Genomic DNA, 24882 nt, shown 5'->3' with positions numbered 1-24882 from the left:
ATGGTGATCATTCGGAAGGATTAAGAGGTAAAGGGAAATACAGAAAGAGATGAGATCCCTCTCATTTGATAAAGAAAGAGTCAATTAATCCTCATGGAAACTGTCCCGCAGTCCAATGGTGTGAGAGATAAAGGTCCTCTTGAACTGAGAAGTTCGACAGCGAGGAACATTCACTTCATAATGCTGCTGGCTGTTCAGCGAATCTGGTCGCTCTCAGCAGGAAAATAAATAAATGTACAACAGTGGAAGAATTCTGAACCGGCTAATTGATTTGAACACAAAATCAAACACATGCGAGTGTATTGAAACGCACGTTGTCTCAATAAAGAAATCAATTACAAAACCAATTTCAACCAAGGTCGATTAGCCTATCATCCCCTAACAACCTCACCCGTCCACCCAACCACCCAAAAAAAAAAAAAAATAAAATAAAATAAAAACAGAATGAAGCAACATAACCATGTATTCTCTTTCCACGCGTTCCATGAAAACAAACGTAAATAATAACATTAATAACAGTCGACTATTTTCTTACAGTAACTGTAAATATACAGACGATATGATTTCTTGTCTTAGGCGTCTCTACTTTAGAGCTTTATTAAACCGAAATTAATTATACACACACATGTATATATATATATATATATATATATATATATATATATATATATATATATATATATATATACACACACAATATAATGAATGATCAGCTCAAATACGTCACATCTGCTAATATAAACAGAAAAGTACAAAAATACTGAATGAAGATAATGAGGAAAAATGGAAATGAGAGAAAAAATATAAAACCAAGAATACGTAGCTTTTAAGAAAGAATGGAAAACAAGGTAGAAGATAGCGTGAATACAAGGTAGAAGAAAGAGCGTGAATACAAGGTAGAAGATACAGCGGGAATACCAGAAGAAATGGCATAAATACAAGGCAGAGTGAAGTTTACGTGTCAGAATAAGCGGAATAATGACAAATACTAAGAATTACGCACCTAAAAAAAAAAAAAAATCAGAAACTTCAACTGCAAACTAAATGGTAGATAAGGATTTGTTTAAAGGAAATACTGAGTATCTCACACGATGCAAAACAAAGCAGCAGACGCAAGCAGCACACAGGGCCACGATAGCCTTCCATATTGTTTCATGGGAACAACGCCATCCAGAATGCTAGAGGTTGAGAAGTCAGGGTCATTCCCAAGATCTCACCCCAACCCTCCTCCTCCTCCTCCTCTCTCATGAAAAGAAGTTCTCTCTCTCTCTCTCTCTCTCTCTCTCTCTCTCTCTCTCTCTAAGAAAATTCTCCTCTCTCTCTCTCTCTCTCTCTCTCTCTCTCTCTCTCTCTCTCTCTCTCCTTCACCTCGCACTCCAAGGACAAAATAAAAGAAGAGGAAAGAGAGAAAAACCCTTTGCACAAAGATACCGACCTCTTATGGAGGTGGGCATTACATGCCCAGGGTACAAGAGGGAAAGGAAGATATACCCGCACCGAGATTATGGGGTACGAAAGCGCCTCCTTCTCCGTGGCATCTCAGATATGCCCTGGGAATTCTCGCGTGGATGTTCCGACAGGCTTTATTTGGGATGGACCCGGGGCGGGGGAGGGGGGGGGGGGGAGCGAGAGGGTTGCCGGGTGGGGCAAGTAAGCACCGGGGAATTGTGGTATAGATAAGGGAGGAGGAACGACACTAAATCTTTACAGACAATTTTTGCAATTACAAATATTATGTACAATATATAAATCTATATATATATATATATATATATATATATATATATATATAAGGTCTACGCTCCACCTTGTCCAAGTGGTCACCCACCCAAGTCCTGATCAGAGCCAGCGTTCTTTGACTTTGCTGACCGCACGACCAGCAGCAGTATAAGATACACGCTACTGTCAAGAAGTTAAGCATCCATTGTATGGTTGTTTTATATATAATTTGGGAAAATGTGATAAGAAAGTACTTGGTCTGTCTCTCTGTATACAAAGCATGATGGACTGAAAACGTAGAAATAAAATGAGGATAGGTTAAGTAGCTATACGTTGAGACGGTCTGTTCAAGTAGAGAGGATGGGAGAATTGTATGGTACATACAAAAAGGACGGGAGGAACACTGCTGTAATTTTGATTGTTTTGTTTGTATTGTGTTTTTTCATTGCATGGGACCAGTGGATATTCAGCAACAGGACCAACGGCTTTACGTGACTTCCGAACCACGTCCAGAGTGAACTTCTATCACCAGAAATACACATCTCTAATTGCTCTGTGAAATGCCCGAGAATCGAAGTCGCGGCCACCAAGGTGGCAGGTCAAGACCATGCCCATCACGCCACTGGGGCGCTTTACTGTAGTTTTTTTTTTATTTTGTTGACTAATGTTGCTTGGATTTGGTTAGCCCACAAAGCAGGAATACAAGATGGAAACGATCGTATTAGACGGTTTATAAAGTCAAGGATAATAACAGGTAAATATATACTGATAAAATCCTTATATGGGTAACTACGAAAAAATACATAGATTATTTGTAAAATGTACACGCTATAAAATACTTAAATGTCGACCCGAACGGTAGGTTAAAATTATATTTGTTCATTTGTGGTAAATTTCCGTCAACTTTGATAAAATCCTGTTTGTAATACTGCTAAAGTTGCAAATTATTATATATTTCCTCTAATGAAAGTAAAAAAGAAAGTGTTCTGAAGTTTCCGAAAGGATTAAGTAAAATTGGTTTTAAAAAATACCACCTAATGTTTTAGAAAATGAGCGAGAGACGTTGGCAGAACAAGGGAAAACTGTGTAATAAGCAACGCACTATAACGAGTTTTATGAATAATCATATAACGAATCTAGAGATCAAAGACACAGCCATTATAAGGAACGAATAAGGCAGTGACAGTTGACTTAATTTTCTGTATAGCCAGTCTCCTTCCTCCCTTTAACGAAACTCAGAAAAACGATATATCAAAACAGTAATCACGGGATACCTCTGACATCTTGTTCTGAAGAACCTCACGCCTATTTTCGGACACACACAAACACAAACACAATCACACACACACACACACACACAATCTCACTCGCACCACACATACAACTATAACAAACCTAAAAAAATAATTTATAATTATAATCTAGATTTTGTGACTGAGTTCCTTGGTTTCAGGCAGAAAATGGATAATCCAATTCTTATTTTTAGAGAAAATATAAAACCAGTCTGTTAATACCTACGAAATTGACAAGCTTATATCCATCCTTTTGAAGGTCAGAAATGAAAGCAATCGTACCATAATTTATTGTATCACAATTCGATGATTGTGTATTCCGTGGCATATTTTTCAAAAGAATCACAGGACTTGCAGTTTATTTCATCGGAAACTTGGGATGCAGTAGTTCTGATACTCGAGAAAACTAATATAAAATCATAATACTATACACCACACAATACACGACTGCGGACTTTTTTTATATACAATAATATTCAAATAATAATCCTATGATTCCTGGCGTATCAGTCTCCCTCAAGCACGTCATACGACCTACCACGAACAAGCAACTTAAAACTAATCACCCCGTTGCTGACACAAACAACCAGATCATGTCTGCCCTCGTAAAAACAAAAATAAAAACATCCAGCAATCTCTACAAGGCCGAACAAGCAACTAGACAAGTAGAAAGCTCGGGCCGTAATCAATACGGGATGCAATCGTGTTCCAATATCGTCCGGGCAAAATCCGGAAGAGTAAATATGCACTGGAGCAGCGAAATCTTTCAAATGGTCAATTTGTAAGCGGTCAGCAAATTGAACCGCGCTTTTTCCTAAAGCCTGGAGATAATGTTATGGGATTTTAAGCCGTATCTTTAATCCTCTTCCTGCATGATGCGTACAACATTCATTTGAGCGAGGCCCGCAAAAATGGGCTCTGGAAATAGAGGGCAGGCAGGTAGCCTGGTAAGTGCGAGTGTACGTATCCGCTCGCCTGCAGGCATATATAGTTCTCTCTCTTTATTTTTAGGATATTTACAGTATTCATGCAATATTTACATTCGTTAATTGCAATTTATGTCAATGTGCCACTCACATAACATTTACATTTAATTAATATGCAATGTCATCTAAAATATCCCGCACGCTTTTCAAATTGATTTTTTGACGGTGTCTAGTATAACATAGAATTTAGGGATATAATAAATCAGATATACAGTCCGAACACTCTTTACTTACCTTACATTGAAGTTCGAACCCCAATAACAAGGTTTTGATTTAGAACCACGAACTTTTTTTTTTTTTTATTTAAAAAAAATACACTTTAAAGGCCATTTTACAATACAATACATATAGTATATGTAATTTATGTACAGAATCAATAAATATGGTTATATTTTTTATAGCTCAACATACTTGAATTTACTATGTATATACATACATATACCCATACCAAGGACTAGGGCTTCCACACCAACTGGTGATAAAATGGCAGTACTTAAAACGAAAGTAATATATAGTTCTTTCCTTGCATTGCACCAGTGTTTGTGAACATGACACGCGCAGCAAAACTAGGAGCAAGTCGGATTCAACACGAATTTAAAAAGGTAGAACAAAAGCCAATTAAATGTACAAAAGATAAACTAACGTGTTCCGAATCTGTCTGGCTATGTTGCACTGGATATATGTCCATTTATGTAAGTTCAGGGCGTTGGCCTGCTGCCCTTCTCTTCAACATCGATGAGAGAGAGAGAGAGAGAGAGAGAGAGAGAGAGAGAGAGTTTGGAAAGAGAGGAGAGAGAGAGAGAGAGAGAGAGAGAGAGTTTGGAAATAAGAATAAAAAAGTGGACTAATCACTTTGCTCGCAACATTATGGTCTGGCACACGAGGTCACTGACCCAAAGCTTGTTAAAAGTGTTTCACCCCAACGAACGCGCACACAATTATTAATTAATAATAATGAAAACCATTCCACGCTACGCACAAACGAATTCGTTCAAAACAACGACAGCTGTCATTCCGCGTTCGTCAAGGATGTCACGACTGATCATTCCTGGGCTGACAAGAAACGCGACTCGGTTGGTTAGATTAGTAGATGTTTTTTTACACTTCAGGCCTCTTATTTCTAATGACACCTTAGCCTAAAGACCTTGGTTTGCTTATGGCACTCCTTGAACGAGAGCAGACGCTGGCATAAGGTCGGGTTTCATCTAAACGAGACACCTAACAGAACTTCCGATTTAAAGCTTTCTTTCATCGTGTCAAAATATATTGTAATATACTATATAATACTTCTTTTGATCATTATTTTCTCTAATACTGATCATCTTAATAAACTCAAGGATAGGGCTTTTTTTTTATTATAAAACACTGTCAAATCCTTGGGCCCCCCTCCCCTCTTAAGATACCTTACTTCGTTCGTCTTTCAAAGTAAATTCACATCACAGGCTTCTCACTAAAGAGACTTAACCCCCACAGTTTCAATCACTCCAACCCTTGTGCGAGAAAGATAGTTTTATCACAGTTTATGAGCAACGCCAGCAAACTTTGTTGACTAAGACACTTTCGTTTCTTCCCGCTCTAAGGCATCAGCAGTCAAATTTAATTAACAAGTTATTACGCAAGCCTGCCAGTAATATCCCTAAACAATCCATGAATGACTTTCAACATATCTGACTGGCTTCAAATTACACACACACAAACACACACACACACACACAAACTATATATACATATATATGTAATATATATATATATATATATATATATATATATATATAATACATACATACACACATATAAATATATGCATACTATATACGTACATATATAAATATAAATATGAAAGATACATATATATATATATATATACCTACAATATATATAATATAAAACGTTCCTTAAACTATAGCTCTAATGCATTCTAAATCTTGCTTACTTCTCTAAACGCAACACAGACATTATATTAAATATGTAACTGACGTGATTTCCCGGTACTGTAACCTACAAGTCCCACCGCACATTCTCCTTGTTCTTATGAATAGGAAAAAACAAAGAAAAAAGAAAAAATAGGAAAGTACAACAAAGTAAAAACAAACACACTCGCACCATTAGTTAACATAGGTCCAGTGAAGACAGGGTTAACCAAAAACGGCCTGACTGCGACCACAAGCAATTTTTCTGAAACCAAAAAGTCTCCTAATGTATTTCCTCAACTCTCTTTTATGGGCAGGACTACGTCAGCCGGTCGGTCAAGGATCCCCCTTGCGAACGCTTAGGAAACACTGATTATTCCTGCCCGAATCCTTTGAACTGCTTTGCACAGTAGGAGACGAGGAGCATCTGGGGCGCAGCGAAGGGAAGTTTGTAACAGGAAGGGGAAAACGAGAGAGACGAGACGAGACGAGACGGGAAGGGAAGGGAAGGGAAAAGGGAAGAGAAGTGAATAAATCGTAAACAGGATGGGCGAAAAAGGGACAAGGAAGGGGAGGGGAGGCAAAGGGGAAGGGAAGGGTTAGAGAATTGAATAAATCGTAACAGAAGGGGGAAACAGGGACAAGAGGGAAGTGGGAAGGGAAGGGAAGGGAAGGGAAGGGAAGAGAAGTGAATAAATCGTAACAGGATGGCGAAACGGGACAAGACGGGGAGGGGAGGAAAGGGAAGGGAAGGGTAGAGAAGTGAATAAATCGTAACAGGAAGGGGAAACAGGACAAGAAGGGAAGGGAAGGGAAGGGAAGGGAAGGGAAGGAAGAGAAGTGAATAAATCGTAACATAAAGGTGAGACGGGAAGGGAAGGGAAGTGAATACATATACGACCAAACAAGATCTGAAGATCAGGAAGAGAATAATGATGTAGAGGATGCATGGAGAATATTGTACAATAATAAAAACTTTGTTAACATAAATTCTATGTATTTGAATGCATTTGATTAATTCCACAGAAAAAGAAAGACTACAAACTTGCTCAAAACTCAAAGATTCTTCATTAATAAGTGAAAAAATACACGACCATGCGAGATTTGAAGATCGGGAAATGAATACTGATGAAAAATATGTATGGAGAGTTTAGTGTATATACATAATAATATATATAAAATATTATATATATATATATATATATATATATAGATATTATATATATTATTATATTATATATATATATATAATAATATATATATATATATGTAAAATAAAAGGAGCCCATAAAAACGCCAAAATATAGAGAAAATACTATATTTCAGAGACTGAAGAGGGAGACAGCATTTTCTGAAATATAGTATTTTTCTCTCTATATTTTGGCGTTTTTATGGCATCCTTTTATTAGATGGAATTTCTGTTGTAACAGAACATTTTTACCAGTCATTTATATATATATATATATATATATATATATATATATATATATATATATATTATATAAAGGTATAATGATTTCTCTAAACCTCCAGAAATAGAAAAACTACAACAATGCGGAAAAGTCAAAAGATCCTTCACTGATAAGGAGGCTGCGAGTTCGGGAGATGTGACAGACACTTTTACGACCCTTGCTCTGACTCTCTATAAGGAGACTCACACGATTAACAACCAACCACGAAATCTAACCCTAACAAGACTTCACCGAACTTCACCACCCAGTCGGGAAGAACGTCGCCAGGTCACACACCGCGGGCAGATGAAATGGATCGTTTCAATCATTTCAGAAATGGATCATTTCAGTCATTTCAGAAATGGATCACTCAGTAATCTCAGAAATGGATCAATTCAGAAATTTCAGAAAGGGATCATTTCAGAAATTTCAGAAATGGATCATTTCAGAAATTTCAGAAATGGATCATTTCAGAAATTTCAGAAATGGATCATTTCAGAAATTTCAGAAATGAATCATTTCAGTCATTTCACTTTTCACATCGTTAATATTCCATGATTAATCTTATTACAGAACAGAATATATATAGAATTTAGAACAAAGGCCAAGCTCCGGGACCTAGGAGATCACTCAATGGAACTGAAATTAGGGTTAAAATGACTGGCAGGTGTAACAGGAAGGAAACAATTGTTAGGAGAAAGTAGAAAGTAAGATGGAAGAAGAGAATATAAACGGAGGTACAGTGAAAGGAATGAAAGGGGTTACAGCTAGGGGCCGAAGGGACGCCACAAAGGACCTTTGCCTACAGTAAACCGCGTGATGTGCACTGACGGCACTGACCCCCGAAGTATTTCTTCAATTAGTCAGGATCGAATCCTGTCTGTCTGTCTGTCTGTCTGTCTGTCTGTCTGTCTGTCTGTCTGTCATAAAAAGGATTCATAAATGATCAACACACATATCAGCACATTGAAATCACACCACAAACTCGATGGACAACATGACAAATCATAGACAGGGAAGTCCAGTCAAGCTATCACATGCTATTCTGACAAGAAGATAAACAAAAGACTCGATGATGAGGAAAAATACATAATTGGGTGATATTCCGATACATACTTTACATAAAGAAAATTCGCAGAATGAGAAGTGGAGAGGGCCACCGAAAGAGATCAGTCAAAATAGTGATTAATATAATGAACTATATCAGTCATTATTGGGCTACTTTTTGACGTAGCAGATTCGTTAAACAGCAGCACCAATTTGCAGTAAAAGTGCCTCAGCGCTGTCGACTTCTCAATTCCAAAGGACCTTTATTCTTCACACCGTTGGACTGTGGAATTCCAGCCTCCCAGCTGAGATGTGCAATTGGAATCTCTGAGGTTCAAGTCAAGATGCTATGAATTATTACCCTAATACTATTCTTGCATTTTAATACATTTTTATCAATTAATTTATTGTTTTTTTTTTTTTTTTACTGAGATATCTTATTTCTGTATTTCACTGTACCCCCTCCACTTACTTCACCTTAATTTTGTTTTGTATGTATGGCGTTTTTACGTTGCATGGAACCACTGGTTATTCAGCAACGGGACCAACGGCTTGACGTGACTTCCGAAACACGTCGAGAGTGAACTTCTATCACCAGAAATATACACATCTCTGACCCCTCAGCGGAATGACCGAGAATCGAACTCGCGGCCACTGAGGTGGCAGGCAAAGACCATACCAACCACGCCACTGAGGCACTACTTCATCCCAATGAACACCATAATATTCGTTGGAAGCTTGAATTTCAAGTCAGTGGCCTCTGTGGTGGGCTTGTTCCATACAAATAGGTTTCATCTTCTGAATAATTAATAATAATAACAGTGACGTGTATGTTCTCATGATGAATAATAAATAATTATTAATAACGAGGAAAAGAAAGAATACTGAAGGTTTTATCAGAACCTCCTCACGTCAACAGATACCATCAACATACTGCGCTTGCATTCTTAAACAGCGAAGAACTCCCAAACATGTTTGGAGGCAAAAAGTTTGAGCCTTCATTAGAATATAGTCAGTACCGATAAGTCCATTTCTTATCAAAATTATATGAGAGTTGAACGACAATAATCTTATCAAGCGATGCAGATTCCATTGTATTTTCATCCTTTGTGTTCGAAGACTGCGCGCAAGCACAAACAAACTATACATCACAATATGCACATGTATATGTGATGTATATGTATGTAGTATGTATAGGTATAGGTATATGTATATGATATATGTATATATATATATATATATATATATATATATATATATATTATATATATAGAGTCGCTTTGTAGTTATTTTTCTTTTAGCCTAATGACAGAACAATATTTCTTATAATTATTAGTTTATTTTTACATAATTTTTTATATTGTAAAAATTAAATTCTGTTTTATACCCTGCTTATTTTAGCATACTTTTAATATTGTAAAAAATTAATTCTGTTTATAGCCCTGATGATGGGAAAAGATTCCCGAAACGTAGGTGTAAATAAAAATAAATGATCTACGGTCTTCTCGCTGTCCTCTTCATTATTAAACTTAAGCTCACCAGGAGCGAAAATCTTACAAGTTATATATAAACATAAATATAAAATATACCCACACACTATTCAGCAAAACACATGATTCCCAGTGAAACCCGAGAGAGAGAGATTTCGGATGATCTTAACGAAGGACCCAGCCAGACCCGAAATCAACTGGTGTAATCAGAGGTATCGCCACCAGCTAATTTATACAGCTCATTTCATGATATCACAAGGTAGCTCTGTTCCACCACCAGATTAATCACTTGCGAGAGATATTTTTTTCCACGTTCATTAAAGCCTATCTGAAAAACAATCTGAGAGAGAGAGAGAGAGAGAGAGAGAGAGAGAGAGAGAGAGAGAGAGAGAGAGAGGAGAAGAGAGAGACGAAAAAAACTCAAGAGATGACTGGAGATATTTCACCTATTAGAAAAAAAAAAAGGTACAGGTATCCCGTTAAAAAAATGTACCTTGTCCAAATGCTATCATTCTGATAATGGTAATTTTTTTCGAGGCCTAAGGTTAATTCTTAATGTTTTTTGGTCAATCCATAATAATCTATAAATAAACTTACATGAACAGGTGCAGACCTTGAAGGTCTCGTTCAAAAATATCTTTAGCTCTCTGTGTTGACGTTTGGTGCTAGTACTCTTCATCGCCTAATATCTTCCTACCCTTCTTAATAACGTAATGGTGCTTTAAGGGCTGCTGAAAAGCAAGAGCCCGTGCCAGCACAAGGCTGGCTAAATCTAACTATAGTACGTATTGGCTCTCCTTTGGCTAGTTATCTACGCTCACTTACTCCGAGGTGTTTAATACTAGCCTCTCTGGGATCAAAGAATTGTACACACCCATTTCTTTATTGTGTGGTCGACAAATTATATTAAAAATATACTATAGCTTTGATCCCTGAGGGACCAATAGTACTAAACAGGCGTCCTACTGAGCTTCCGTCATGTTTAGTACTATCACCTCGGAGTAGGGGACACGTACATAACTAGTCGATGTAGCGTCAACTTCCTTCTATTATTTCTAAAAACAAACTTTCATATAGATCATTGCTTTTACTTTCAAGTGCAAAAATGTAAATTTACACTTTCATGGCATACAATTTTAGCTGTAAACAACATTTTCAACGCCATAACAGCAAAATCTTTGGTAAAATATTTGACATTCAAGAAATGTCCACAAGGTAAAATAAAAAAAGCTTTAATACAAGTAACACAATGACCCTAGTTTTAACATGTATATATATTAATGTGGATTATATCATATATATACTATCTTAATTCCCCTACTTTGATTACCAGTAGTACTAACAGTGTCACTGTTTTTATGATTGTTGCTGCTATAACTTAAGCCCTTTCTCCTTGTCGAATAAATTGCTTATTATCACTTAATTCATTAAGTAAGACCAAGTGAAATTACAAACGTTAACTCACTTGAAAAAGATCGTGTCCCCACCTATTAACAAACATCAAAAAACCCTTTACAGAGAGAGAGAGAGAGAGAGAGAGAGAGAGAGAGAGAGAGAGAGAGATTGTGTGTAGGTAAGGCTGAATCACGAAAATTTGGAATGTGATGAATATATAAATAAAGGCAAAAACCACGAAGGAAAATGAAACGAAGGATTACTGCATGGCCTTTCGACTCAATGTACACACACACACACACACACTAATTATATAAGCCGAAGGCCAAATGCTGGGACCATATGATTGGGCAGGTCATCGTTAGTAGAGGAGGGAAAGTAGGATGGAAGAATGAATATGAATGGAAGTACAGTAAAAGGAGTGAAAAGGATTGCAGCTAAGGATCGAAGGGACGTTGCGAAGAACCTGAAGTAATGTCTACAGTGCACCACACATGAGGTTCACTAACTGCACCACCTCCTACGAGAGAAAAAGAGAGACTCCATTCATGAAACCTATTTGTTAGAAATTCCAATGTCCTACCAACCTTTAAACGACACTTAACGACCAGTTCGCAGCTGTTTAACAAGCGATGGCCTGACTTTTAACGACCGGTTGACAGGGGGAGTCTCTCATTGTGAACATTAGTTTTTATTATTTTTCCTTTCATATTTTACGGGACTGTCGAGACGTCCTTTCCGCTGCTCCTGCACTTTGTGGCCGAAGATTTATGGGTTCCCCTGAATGACCTTTTTTGGGAAACGTACAAAACGGATCACTTGAACTCAACTCCACAATGAATACAACCCTGTAATCACGGTACTGTCGTTGTTCTTAAATCTTCATTCAACAATCAAAGGATGAATTAGATGAATTTATCAAGAGTTCCCATTCTATAGGATTATTACAATGTTCATACTGATACGAATATACGTAATTAGGCGGTGTATATCTGTAAACATTTAAGCTTGTGACATTTAGCGGTAGAATAATTTTAACTGGGCTTTCAAGAAACTCCTTATATCTTCAAATTAGTTTTTTATATGTACGTGTATATATATATATATATATATTATATATATATATATAATATATATATATATATATATATATATATATATATATATTATATATATATATATATATATATATATATATATATATATATATATATATATATATATACATATGTGTGCGTGTGTGTGTGTGTGTCTTAAAACTGGTTTCTGTGATGAATCAAGTACCGTTTAGTCATTACCATATTTCCCATTTGTCCCATTTCTCGTAAAGAATGGAATGGTATGGAATACAGAATTTAGGCCAAAGACCCAACGCTAGGACCTATGAGGTCATTCTACGCTGAAAGGGAACCTGACGATAAAAAAAAAAAGAAGTTTGAAAGGTGCAACAGGAAACCCTCGCAGTTGCAGGCGCCTCAGTGGCGTGGTTGGTATGGTCTTGGCCTACCATCTCGGTGGCCACGAGTTTGATTCTCGGGCATTCCAGTGAGGGGTTAGAGATGTGTATTTCTGGTGATAGAAGTTCACTCTCGACGTGGCTCGGAAATCACGTAAAGCCGTTGGTCCCGTTGCTGAATAACCACTGGTTCCATGCAACGTCGAAACATCATACAAACAAACAAACAAGCTCGCAGTTGCACCATGAAACAATGCTTGGGAGAGAGTGGACAGCAAGACGGAGGAGAGGTAATATGAACGGAGGTACAGTAAAAGGAATGGAAGGGTTGTAGCTTGGGGGCCGAAGTGACAATGCAAAGAAACTGTCATTACCATTATTATTACATTTCTACAATTATTGTTGTTACTGGTAGTTTCTTTTTTTCATTATTACTGTGAATATTATCGGTATAGAGTTCAAGCTGGAATTAAATTATATGCAAACTCTTCACTCATTTTTATCATTTTAATGTTTTGTTAACTACTACTCTCAACATTATTACTGTTATTATTACCATCATTATGACTACTATCCTTTATACTTCTTCAGCAACTATGTGGATAATGCCGATTTATTATTTTTTTATCAAATCTCTTGTATACCTAGATTGTGTATGTTATTGTCTATACTTTGTATACTCCAAGTACCTATATGGCCTTGAGCGGAGCTGAAATAAAATTCATTAGTATTATTAATACCTACAGTGTACCGCGTGACGTGCATTGAGGCACAAGCACCTGAATTCGAATACCTAGTTATCAACTTGCAATTTAAGCAAACACAAAACCAGCTAGCAGTCACGAAAATAAAAAATAAAAAACAAGACCTTGATCATTCTTACACAGCTAGGCCTACTATTTCCTTTACTGGCTGAAACAGAATAAACCTAAATATTTACAAAATGGGTTAACAAACAATGAACGGAAAAGATCAGCATTCTGTGTGTGTGTGTGTGTGTGTGTGTGTGTGTGTGTGTGTGTGTGGCTTCCCATGGGTTCTTCCCTTGGTGAAATAGCAGACATGTTCAATTTTCACTCACCAGGGAGCCTGACCAACAATCTATTCTTCCTTTTTACTGTCTACTTTTGAGAGAGAGAGAGAGAGAGAGAGAGAGAGAGAACAAAAAAAGTTAAAAGTAGGCATATTCGCCAAAGTACCCTAAAAGAAATTACACATATACACACACACATACATACACACACACACACACACACACATATATATATATATATATATATATATATATATATCTGTATATATATGTATATATATATATATATATATATATATATATATAGAATTATATAATGTGTATGTGTGTTTGTGTACTACAATGTGCAGATCTTGATTAGCAGACTACTTCATAACTCTCTCTCTCTCTCTCTCTCTCTCTCTCTCTCTCTCTCTCTCTCTCTCTCTCTCTCTCTGTGACCTTGCACTCCCGCGGCCAGATTAGTAGGCACAAATGGTAAAAATGCTTTTTGTTAAGGCCTATAAAAATCATCGTAAAAGTCAATGAGACCTGAAATAATTACCAGCCCTTTTATGTCACACAGGCGCCATAAAACTACCACATAAATTTTCAAATTCACAACGATTCTCATTCTCCTGTAGTTCAGGTGAACATCACCTAAACACGCAGACAGTCTATGTATGTATGAATGTAGCTATGTGTGTATGTATTACATGCGTTGATGTATGTGTATACAGGTAAACGATAGTGCTCGTTTGATATTCTATACCAAACTGAATTGTAATATTCGTAACCTTACCTCCACACGTAGACAATGTATGTATGTATGTATGTATGTATAAAAGTGGAAGCCGCACGACTCAAAGGTCCTTTACTGAGTAGACTCAGTAAACGAGTTGAAGGATCTCGCAGCACTCCAGTGTTTCACTTTCCTTCGTGGCTACCACCTTTATTTATGCATTTATCACGTTCCAAACTTTTGTGATACAGTTATACATGTATGTATGTGTGTGTATAAAAGCAAACGTACTGACAGTTTGATACTCTCAATCAAACAACTGTAATTTTCGTCAATGTCAATCAAAGAACTGATATAGGCCTATATTATATATGTAATCTGGTACATGAAACGATTGCAGGGGCACTCTACGGAAATAAAAATACCACATAACTAAAATCGGTTTGATTTTGACTGACCTTCCAATTACAAATGGCGAAAAAATTATGAAAATGCGTGTATATATATATATATATATGCCCTTCCCTCTCAGTTAATCGTCATACCTTTCAAAAACCTGCAACTTTTCTGAGGAACTAAAAAGAGAAGATAAATTATTCTCTCATCAACTTGAAAAAAAAAAAAAATGAGCCTTTCCGTTAGACGAAGCGTATCTTTCATAAACATTTCAAAACTGGGTTCTTTTTCCCGCCTCTCCTTACAATGCTCAGTCATCGTCTTGATAACAACAGGAAAAAAAAATAAAAACAGAACAAACACACCTCCAGTAGGTAAAACCTATGCATATCAATTAATATGCAAAGTTCCTCAAGAACACAGCCTCCTACGGGTTCAATGTGTACACTTTTGGGTGGTTAATGAATAGCTGATGATATTTATAGGCCTAAAGTTAAAGACTACCAAGGAAGCCCACAGGAGAACGCATAGACTGAAAGAGAGAGAGAGAGGGAGAGAGAGAGAGACGTAATGAAGACAGAACAGGCGGGTGTTGGGTTCTGTCGACAGTGTTGTCGTGTAGTAAGTGTATGCAAGCATCTCGAGACATCCGGCAGTCGACAGCGTTACACTGTCATGTATTTGGTGGGTTTGATAGATGATAACGGAATGACATCATTAACGGAATACAAATCTATGATGGTGGGAGAGGCCACAATGGCGGCTCAAGGTGGCAGTGTCCCCGAGATTGTTCTTATGGGCCTAAAGCGTTTTCAGTATTCTGCAAAGACTGTACTTCAGAATGATTTACATTAGATGAAAACACTGAGAAACGTTGTACTCTCTACGTAACCCATACGATTACGGAAGACAGGTTCTGAAACCATTCTGAATTAATGAAGATAAGCAGGCTATGATAGGCCTAATATAAGGATACATACATTGAGGTCTGCAAATACAAATGAAAGTTTTGCTGGCAAATAGCAGGTTTATGATGAAAAGACACTAGCAGGAAGATGAAGGTGTGAAAAGATTGCAGTCAAACGTCAAGGTGCGGAATCTAATGTGATAGCTGATAATTGCCAGTACAGAGGCCTTACACTTAAATATGAACACATTCTGCAGATAAACAAACTAGAGAATATTGATTAAGGAGAGTTACAAACTGACAGCCCAGACTCTGACGTTGGAATTAAGGTTAGGACAGAACTGGAGAAGGGTGAAAGGCTTACAGAGACAGAAGGCCAGGCAAATACAAATAGGCCTACTGAGAAGGGTATTCAGAATATAAATGAAAGTTGACCAACTGGATCTGAGGTATTTAGTGCAACAAAAATCAAATAAAAACTAAAGGAAGTGAAAGGTGAATAAGCCTGTACCTTCCTACACTGAAGCAAAATTGTCTAATAACAGAAGTTATGAATCTACATTGAAATAACCAGTACCCTTAGTAAAGAACATCATAAGCATGGTCAAACTATTTCTTAGAGTATAGGCCAGCAGTAAGACTGAAAATTAAAAATATTTCAAGTGTAGGGTTTGAAACAATACTGACAAGCTACAACATATTCTACGTGACATCCTAAACCCTACAATATGGAATCACTGATTAGCCAGCAAGTTACTAACAGCTCAGCACGTGGGGTTAAAAATGATGGGCATAATCAACCTTGATAATATTCTTTCCAAGCTTGAATTTCGATCGAGTCAGTGGCCCCATTGGCAGGCTTGTTCCGTATGAATAGTGTTCATCTTCTGAATAATCATAATAATAATAATAAAGTAAGCACATCATAAAAATGAGAAGTCCTTTGTTTTCAATTTGGACTAGTCAAATTTCCTTAACCACGGACACACGGAAACTGAAGAAAATAATGTAAATGGTTCATGAAGTATATCGATAAACGTCATTCAAGTTGCAAAACGCCAACATAAACTACTTATTTTTTGTCCTTAAAAGATGGAAAGTCTAAGGTGAACCTTCAAATAATAAATATACCAGATCTTGAACTCTGAACCTCGACCTGAAAGGTGTGTTCGTCTGTACTTACTCTCTTGGATCTTTTTTCATATAGATATGGTTGTGAGAGAGAGAGAGAGAGAGAGAGAGAGAGAGAGAGAGAGAGAGAGAGAGAGAGAGGAATCCATGGAATGTTTCAAAACAAACGCCATGGTCAGCCACATCAAAAGGAGATGGAAGGAGAATACAAGATTTCGAAAGAGGAGGGCCTTGCGTCACATATCCCCAACAAGAGCTGAATCATCAGTAGGACTGTAGACTGTGCGTCAATCGCATAGGCCTATACAGTACTATAGGTATAGACACGGTCTAGGTAATATACCTAGACCGTCGGTATACAAACAGCAGTTATGAAACCGAACGGCTGTAGCGGCAACCATAAAAAGCTGTGAAGAGAGAGAGGAGAGAGAGAGAGAGAGAGAGAGAGAGAGAGTAAAGCCTTTGAGGGGTCCCATATCGGGAAAGACCTCTACGGTCCTTTTAAATCTCTGTCTTTCGTTTGACATGGGTGCTCGAGATTTCTCAATCTGCCCGGCACAGGCATCAGAGGTCTGGAAAACTATGGAAGAACAGCCTTCCAGCGCTTTGTAATTATAATTTGTATGAAGCTACTTTGAAGCAACGCTGAACAGTATACCTCAATTTACCCTAAGTTTTTCAGCAACTGATGACACAAGTATTTATATATTAGTCTCCATACAGGCTATGGTTTTTTGGTTTTTTTTAATAGCGCCTTCTACTTTTCTTCTGTTTTGTTTTCAAGACTTCTCAAAACATATGGAGATTCTACAATAATAATAGTTCTTTAAATGAAAGAGATATAGCATGAGCTTGAAACTAAAACATGTTTTTCTCATAACCACGTTTCCTTACATATAAATATCAATATTCATAAATAATGAACGTGATTCTGTCATTATTTTTTTCAGTCCTTATTCTTACCTGGAAATTGTATCATTATAAATACTCGACCTTCTTAAGTCAGTAATTTATTATTACTCTCTCTCAAACACAATTGAGATTGGATTCCTCCTATGTTCTTATTCACACAAATAATCACAAATTTTATTATTATTATCATATTCACAACATGCATCCTATTCATATGGAGAAGCCCACGGGGCCATTGACACACTCGCAAACATAACTGAGACAGAGCTCCTCCCAAACTCATTCACATAAGCAACCAGAAAATATTATTATTATTATTATTATTATTATCATTATCATCATCATTAATCAAATGATGAACCTCATTTATAAGGAACAAGCCCACCACATGGGCCATAGACTTGAAATTCAAGCTTCAAAATGAATATAGTCTAGTTCCCAATCCCAGACGAGGCTGGCTGACAGTGAGTACGAAAGACCGAAACCTACAGTGTAGCGGGAGAAGCCAACCAGCCAACCAAGAGGAGGATAAACCCGATACCTGGAAAGGCAAAATTCGTTGGACGCCACCACCTCCCCGGGGCATGTTGACGTCACGGCCTGCCGTCCAAGGATGGACTCACTGACTGTCTCCTTTTTCAAAGCAAGTTTGAGCATGCGCATTCATGAAGAGACTTGCGTCTTGTGAGGGAATGGTTTCCACTTCACTTGTCTCTCCTATTCGTAATTCTGTAGTGGGATATTTATAATGGAGTATTTATTAATAATGCTTTCGGTTATACAGAGAGAGAGAGAGAGAGAGAGAGAGAGAGAGAGAGAGAGAGAGAGAGACCGATAACATTTAAAATATATGAAGTGTTGATAACAGATATACACACCGACGAGTCAGTTTCCATTAAAATCGGGAACCATGCGGTGTTACATCGACCTCAAGATGGAGTTGAACACTCAAGTGTACATTTACATACTCTGGGTTTGTTCTCCGTGATAGAAGGGGGGTGAACGACAGAAAAGTCAAAACAAACAAGAGATTCCTCGGAGTTAGGGGCCGAATCAGGGGTTTGGAGGGCCTAAAAATCACACCGTTAATTAGAATAACCAAAGGAGAAGGAATTTAATGTATATGATAATTTCAACTCGCCATCCTTGGCTAAGCACCGCTGATCTCTTATCATAAGCAGAAATAGATCTTAGTAGTCTCAGATTGATGGTGGTCTCGCTGAGTAGCGTTGAATCAAAAGCCGGTGAGAGAGAGAAACTATAATCCTTGGGATCAATTAATCCAGATTTAGCTACAAGAGTGAGTGGGGACAGACAGCAATAAATGGAATGACTTAATTATGCTGTAGCTCTGTGACGCGAGTGGACTGACTCCCAGTAGGAGACAGGATGTGAAAAGGTTGCTTTAGTTCTGGGTCTTAACAATAAAAAAAACTGCACAACAGTACTTGAACGGAAAATACGGTAGCTCATTTAGGTGACATCTGAAGATTTCTGATCTCAAGTGAAATAAAGAAATTTCTTAGACAAAGAGGGACTGTATTGTTCTATACGCAATCTAAAGCTAATATAGGCCTAATGCAGTAATATGCATCACTGTCATCATAAACAAGATGATCATCAATGGATATAAATTGCAAGCATCACTGTACCTTCATGTTCCTTTTGATTTCCTAAGAACGACTTAAACGCCTTAAATCTTCCACAATATTATCAGTTTCATACACCTATACACAAGGTCCTTGCCCAGACAGAGTATATCTGCTGGTCGTCAAAAAAAAAAAAAAAAAAAAAAAAAAAACACACACACACACACACTACCATTTATCACTATCTTGCACCGATTCTCGCGTTTGCTGGCTACTAAAGCATCTTCGTTTCGAATAGGCCTACCTACCTCTTCTATTCGATCTTCCCAGATCTTACTCCTCCCCCCTCCCCCCCCCCCCCCCCTCGTAACACTTCCAAATTATTGTATTTGTATGTACGCTTTTCACCCGCTGTCACTCTCCATTCTTTCTACACAACAAAACCATTTCATATATATCATAAGCAGCAATTGGGTCTTTCTTTTGTATTTCATTTTATTTCAAATGAGAGAAAGCTACATAAGCTCTCATCTTTTAACAAATCATTTTGTAAAGAACCAGTTTCCATGCTAAAGAAAGCTAGATGGGAAATGGTAAACAACAAAAATTAGAGGAAGAGAGAGTCGTGAAACTACCTCGTCGAGGCCATCTCCTGTGTGGCCCTTACCAATTACACATTGCAACCAAAGAAAGCAACGACTGATTTGATTTCGGAACAATAGTAGATGCCAGATCGAGGCAGAATTGCCCCAATGCACTGGGGTAGTATAGTATAGGCCTAGTAGCTTTGTTCATCCGGTATGATAGCCAGAAACTCGTCTACTTCTACCTAATAAATAAAAGTACTTGCTGATCTGGGCTCGCCTGCAATAATGATGTACTTTATTCCATAGATTAGAGGCCTAAGAACAAATGATCATGAACTGTCAATCTCCGCTGGATTCTGGTACTATGAAGTGAGACAGATAGCATCTGACTCCAGTTTTAAGACTGGGAAACATTAGTCTATAATTGGTCTAACCAACGCCATTCATAGCGTGCGCCGCATGGTGTTAATACTTAACATCTCTTTTCTTTCTTTCTTTCTTTTTTAAGAACGTCCTTAGTACCTAATGCACTTTGCTAGGATTCTGTTGGTGTGAATAGAGCATGTTAAATCGTCACTGATTGTGACTAATCAGCCGATTATCTGATCTCGTTCTGAGTAATAATAATAATAATAATAATAATAATAATAATAATAATAATAATAATAATAATAATAATAATAAAGCCCTGTTGGTCGCCAGAGAGAAGAATAACCATCGGGTCAGAAGTCAAACGATTACCATCCTTATAATTTCCTCAAAAATCTTTGCAAAGTGGGATGTTTGTGACACAGTTTGGTACGATTTAGCTTAATAATTCTCAGCATCAGAGAAAGCTGTTTCCTGCGCTTTAGTCTGCATGGTTTCAATAGCACTGCCGGGAAGTGGTCTGGTCCGGATGCAGAGTTAATTCATTGAGTGAAGATTCTCCACTGACTCTGAGGCCTAGTTCTATTCTCTCTCCACTTTTACAGAGAGAGAGAGAGAGAGAGAGAGAGAGAGAGAGGGTTATGCGGTTCTCATATCAAGATGAAATTCAACAGCGTGCGTAACAATCGTGATCGACAACTAGAGGAAGCCTGACAAATAAAAAAAATTAACTTCTAATCACGAAGGAAAAAAGGGGAGGGGGGGGGGAGGAATAAAAATAATGAAAAAAGGGGGAAAAAAGACAAGCACAGTATACCTGAAAAAAGGTCTTCTTTGAATCGTGAAACTCGAGAAGAGGAACCGGTACCTTGAGGCCAAAAATCTACTCGTAAGCTGTAACAAGACAAGGTTCCAGAACGGGTACAAAATGCCCGATCGGCTCAACCAGCCGCCAGATAAACATAACTTGAGACCAGTTACTCTATAAGGTAAGTTCACCAAGGGCTCTCGTGCTTAAATTTAAGCCCTTGGTGCGCCGCGTTTTCCGAGTCAGTCAACTTGTCTCTCAATTTAAGAAGAGACAGACACCAGGAAATGTGCCATCGTTCAAAGGGGGATAGTTCGGTGCAATGATTCTTCTTTCCCACCGTTATCCCTTAGAGGTCGGTTGCCTGATGCGCCTTTCCTTACAACATCAGGCAGGGTTTATTATTTGGCAAAGGGGTTTTCCTGACTGCATGCCCTTGCTGTCATCAACCACAGTTATTGGCGGTGGGCCTCGCCTTTGGCTAAAAAGTCCACCTGCAAGGCAGCAGTTTCCACAGTTATTGGCGATGCGCCTGCCTTTCACTAAAAAGCAAGATTGCACGGAAACCTCCCCCCCCCCGCCGCAAAACACTCCTTGGACCCGAGACAAAGCCCTTACCTGCCTAATACGTCATCGTAATACTAATTCTTCCTATGAAGTCTCCCAAATTGTTTGGTGAAAAAGTTGCAAGGGTTAACTAACAAAGCAGCCAAATTAATAAGCAATAATTCCTCACGGAAAGTGGCCATGCCAGTCTTTGCTAAGGTTATCTAGCACAGTATTAAAGCAAGAATCAAATATAAAACATGAGTTTAACGTGCATTACGACGTAGCACAAAATGCTAAAATTTATAAAACGGCCTCACACAAAAATATACCAACAGGAACAATATAAAATATAATATATTAATAATATATATTATATTATATATATATATATATATATATATATATATTATAAATATATAAATATAATATATTATATAAATATATATATAGATATATATATATATATATAATATATATATATATAAATATATATATATATATATATATATATATATATATATATACATATAATATAAATATATATGTATATATATGTATATATATATATATATAAGAGAAGAGAGAGAGAGAGAGAGAGAGAGAGAGATAGAGAGAGAGAGCAGAGAGAGAGAGAGAGAGAGAGAGAGAACGAAACGAAAACATGTTGAGGTCACGTACAATGAAATGAAGTCCTAAACGAACTTCAAGAGGATCGCTAAAAAGAAATATAAAATTAAAATTTAAAAAAAAAAAATAAATAAAAATTGTGTTCAGCGATGTCTGTGACCACAAAGGCTGGTCGCAGTGCCTGTATGCATGATTAATGAAAGGGAAAAAAATGGTATACATTTTTCAAGTCAAAGCTTTTTCCCCTCTTGTGCACTGAATTATGTATTGGTTGAGCCAGAGGTTGGGAAATCTATACCGTTAACTGCATTTACTTAGACGACTGTATGTAACATATCGTTTACCTTTTATTAACCGGTTCATAAACTTTTCCTTTATTAACGGAGTAAACGTTCCATGAAATACTTTTCTTTAATTAATTACTGTTAAATAAATAAAAAGATTTAAGGAAAAAGTCAAAGAAATATAAAAAAATTAAAGGTGTTGGATGCTGTAACTGAAGGTATATAGGCCTAACAAAATTCAGTGGATGGAACAAGACTTAACACAGCGCTAAAAAGAAAAAAAATAACAGTTATTGATTAATACAAGCGCGGTTTAGAGCAATGGTCTTGGTCTAGAGAACACCCCGCACGGTCCTCACAAAAAAAAACATAAGGAAAATGAAATGGCAACATGAGACGTGGTAGGCGAAATCACCCAGCTTCGTCCCTTGGGACCATACAACCAGGCCGTCTTTTACAAGGTCTAAAGAATACCTGGTCTTTTATTACCTCCAAACATGACGATTCACGGACAAAATAAAGTACAGCAAAATGCAAACTAAGGAGAAAAAAAAAGTTATCTTTAAAAAAGTCTGAGCTGAATTTGAATAGAGATCTTTAAGATGAATAGGCAGGCCTTGGTCAAAGAATACATGCACGAGAGAGAGAGAGAGAGAGAGAGAGAGAGAGAGAGAGAGAGAGAGAGAGAGAGATTTTTAAAATGAAGTTTGTAAAAATTAGGCCTATTTTTAATTTCCCATTGAAAAGAGACCCACGCAAGACCTACTACAACGTTAAAAACAGTAGTACTTCAACACACCGCGCTTCAAATGGTGATCTGCACGAGACAGCCCACCACCAAAAACAGCTCGTTAATCTCTGATCAGCAAGACGGGTCAAATGTAGCCTTTTTAGCATTCCATACACCTTCATGGGAACCCGCCAACCTCATCGCGATAGCAACGCCAACGCAGGCCTTGATAATGAATTTGATTTTATCTACTGTAATAATCTGGGTTAAAAACTATAGGCCTATTATCACGACGACCCCCTTTCGTGTTAAAAGTATTCTATGAATAGACCTAAGGTTTGATGACATTGCGTTTCCGTAATTTAAAATAGTAAAAAGTATGTTTTAATTCTTAGTATAGAAATAAAAAACACAGGATACGATAATAAACATCTAATCGGCATCTCTATTCTGACCTTGTGGGCACAGTATTTGATTATCTCATTCATACAGCGACTGAATCGGGAATGGACGGTTTCCCAGGCTAGGGATGAACAGAGGTCTTAATCTACAGTCAGATATGGGTATAAGTGCCCCAGTAACACCGGGAAAAACAGAGCAGACATTTAAAGGATAAATTATAAGGATCAACTTGGACTTGGTATCCTGCTCTCTCAGCTGACAACACAGACACCCCACACGCCGTCTTGGGAGGAAAACTTCGCTTTTCCAACATTTTCTGTGACACCACCTACAAATAGTCCTTTTAATGAAAAGACAAAACAAAAACAATTTAAACAGAAGGACACTCAAACAATAGCCTTCAGTTACACTTACTTAATCGCCGGGGAAGTAAAATCCAAAGCGTACACGTCCACACTTCACACCAGTTCAAACACAAACTGTTGTTGTCTCTCTCGCTTACAGGTGAGGTACACCTGATGATGCCATCTAGTGAGCCCAGGCAGAAGTTCGCCTTGTGGGACCCCTGGAATGTCTGGAATCTTCTTCCTCTCCTTCCACCGACGACCGGAGGAGAATAGAAAACGGGATTTTCGCGGTCCATGGGTGTCTGCACTAAAAATAACACCTACAGGATGACAAAATTATTATGTAACTATTAATCCTGCGGGTTACTTTACTCCCACAATGCTTTATTCCCGTTATATTAACAGAATTTCTTTTACCTTGTGTCGAAGTGACGGTTCATAGCTCATTCATCTCCATGAAACATTTCGAAAAATAAATCCAAATTTTTTTATTATAAATATAACGAAAATATAAAAAAAATATAAAAAAACTTATTAAAACGAGTACTCGAGCAGGTAAAGAATATTTGGTAACTGGTAACTGTTCCCGATCGATCACCATTGTTTAAAATAAATGCATAACAACGTCGTCAGGTGAATTTAATTGACGCCGGTTAGTCATATACGTATAATCGCTTTCATAGCTGTATATTTGGTTATGTCAACGGTAAGAGATTTGCAGTGGGTTTGTGTTCTGTCGAGTAA

The 24882-nt window shown here is 37.4% G+C and overlaps 1 protein-coding gene across 1 annotated transcript in view; it reads right to left on the bottom strand.

Moving 5' to 3' along the window:
* Positions 1-24328, bottom strand: part of LOC135225888 (ligand of Numb protein X 2-like) — a 668030-nt gene extending 643702 nt beyond the window's left edge. The window contains exon 1 of the mRNA XM_064265461.1: positions 24206-24328. The gene's annotated coding sequence lies outside the window, so the exon portion shown is untranslated. The remainder of the gene's footprint in view (positions 1-24205) is intronic.
* Between the last annotated feature and the right edge of the window lie 554 nt (positions 24329-24882).

Source organism: Macrobrachium nipponense, chromosome 13 (genome assembly GCF_015104395.2).
Source record: "Macrobrachium nipponense isolate FS-2020 chromosome 13, ASM1510439v2, whole genome shotgun sequence".
NCBI lineage: Eukaryota > Metazoa > Arthropoda > Malacostraca > Decapoda > Palaemonidae > Macrobrachium > Macrobrachium nipponense.
Note: the sequence above shows the minus strand (reverse complement) of the source record. Positions and strands in the feature narration are given on the sequence as shown.